This window comes from Pteronotus mesoamericanus, unplaced genomic scaffold (assembly GCF_021234165.1).
Source record: "Pteronotus mesoamericanus isolate MK-2021 breed Mesoamerican mustached bat unplaced genomic scaffold, CSHL_Meso_final contig_32, whole genome shotgun sequence".
Lineage (NCBI taxonomy): Eukaryota > Metazoa > Chordata > Mammalia > Chiroptera > Mormoopidae > Pteronotus > Pteronotus mesoamericanus.
Genome location: NW_026555134.1, coordinates 8,646,747 through 8,648,945, shown reverse-complemented (window position 1 = coordinate 8,648,945; position 2,199 = coordinate 8,646,747). Strand labels below are relative to the sequence as shown.

The window sequence follows — 2,199 nt, the reverse complement described above, 5'->3', positions numbered from 1 at the left end:
TCTTGAAATAATAAAGCATAATACACCAAAAAGGTTGTGTATTTTCTTCCATCTTCAATATTAAAATGGCTGCACAAAAGTTTACCAATTTTGATAAGTTTTTTAAAAAATTTATGCTGATATGACAGCGGTCACAATGCGAACTAACAAAAGTGTTTCAAAGGAAGTTAAAGACAACTAAGCACTACTACAGTTATGGTACGGAGAAAACATAACAGGAGTTTGGGCCCCCAATACTTCGGAGTCACTTCCAATCCCATTCTGTTACATCATACTTAGCCTCTAAAGACATAGTCCTCACTTCTCCCACTGCCAGACTCTCATCATTCTAATCAAAGGACTGTGGGAACGGCCTTTCAGAGCCCTCACATGTGCTTTTAGGGACCGCTCTCTCAGATCTGAGAATATGTACTTTTCTGCTCCAGTTCTACCTTGGCATAAATTTCACATTTTGCCAGCTATACTTGGTCTTTTACTCTTTGGATTTGTTGCTATTTCTTCATTTGCTTCTACTTTTTAAAATTATATCTTTGCATTTCAACTTTGGGAAGGCTGTAAGATTATTGCATAGTTGTTTGCTTTTATTTTGAAATTAATTTCTGACTCAGACATATTATAGGATTTAAAAGAATGATGGGTTACTTTTAGTTCTGTGCTAAATTTGGGAGAGTTCTGGTTCGTTTGTTTGCTTGATTAAGTAGAAATAAGCGGTTTATAAATTTTATCACGTTAATCCCTTTTGTTTAATATTAAATGCCAAGTACCTAGGAACATACAAGAGATATTTACTGCAATTTTGATTCTGCCAATGGATCCATACCTTTTATTTTTGTCTGCTTATCTTTCATGTTCCTATTAGAAGTGTATGCCTCCTAAAGACCGTCTGATCTTTGTTGTAGATATGCAGGGTATTGAGACAGAATATTTTGATTTTTGGAAATGTTTTTAAGCTTGTCATTAAGACAGCTATGAAAAATGTCCTCCTTAAGTAAAGATATTGCATGTCAATTTATGTGAAAAAATCTTCAGCATGACACGTTCCTTCTTACTCTTTAGTACTCTGGTGTTTTAATTTTGTTTATACGATTTTTGCATGTTCTTTTGATCCTTAACAAAGTTCTTTTTGGCTGGGTTTGATTAAAATACACATGTAACAGAACTTGACAATATATTTTTATGCTCTTTCAAGAATACGGAAGGATTAATAGTTTTAAAATAAGTATTATGATCGTAAGGTAATGTCAAATATTTTGGTTCATTTAACAAAAAAAATCAATATATCTGGTTTTAAATATGCATAATATACATAACAAATTGTGTACTACATATAGAGACCAATTTATTCATTTTATTCCTTTTTATTTCTTTTTGAGATTGTTGTATGAAGAAATGAAGGAGAATGATCCATTAATTACTGGAACCAAATTATTTCCATTTGATTCTCATTTATCAGTTGTGCCTATCTTTGGTAATTATTAAACTATATTGCATTTGAAAAATTCACAGGCAGAGATTTATTTTACAAAAATACATTTTGTATTTATAAATTATAAACTTGTATTCTTTATGTAGAATACAAGGATATGTGAAATCAAAACAATAAAAAACTAATAGGTAAGTCATGTTTTGCCATGAACATATTGCATATATGTTGGACTTCTCACTGTAGACTCATGTCTCTTAAATTCGTTCCCAGGCAAGAAAAAGCTACAGACTAAAGTAATTTATTACCACAGAAGTAGTATTGCAACAAATGTTAAAAGGCTTGTTTTAAGAAGAAGGAAAAGAAACAGAAGAAAATAGTTTACAAAATAAAATGTCAATAAATATGGATCTACAAATAATCCTTTTAAACTGATGAGAACAGATACTACACTTGATCTTAGCCAAAAGGCCGAGAAGCGATCAAATAATCATTTTAAATGTTCAAATAATTTTTAAATTAAATTTATGTGGGTGATATTGATTAATAGGATTATATAGGTTTAAGGTGTACATTGCTATGATACATGAGCTGTATATTACATTGTGTGCCCACCATGCAAAGTCAAATCATCTTCCGTTATCATATATTTGACCTCCCTTACCATTTAGTGCCCTCCCACTCGCTCTCCCTTACTCTTGTCTGTGTCTATGCGTGTTTGTTCGTATGTCTTGTTTGTTCATTTGTTGTTTTCAGTCTTTTATTACTTTAAAGTA

At 31.3% G+C, this 2,199-nt stretch overlaps 1 pseudogene; it reads right to left on the bottom strand.

Moving 5' to 3' along the window:
• Positions 1-1,798: 1,798 nt before the first annotated feature.
• On the bottom strand, positions 1,799-1,906 carry LOC129072598 (uncharacterized; annotated as a pseudogene).
• Positions 1,907-2,199: the final 293 nt, after the last annotated feature.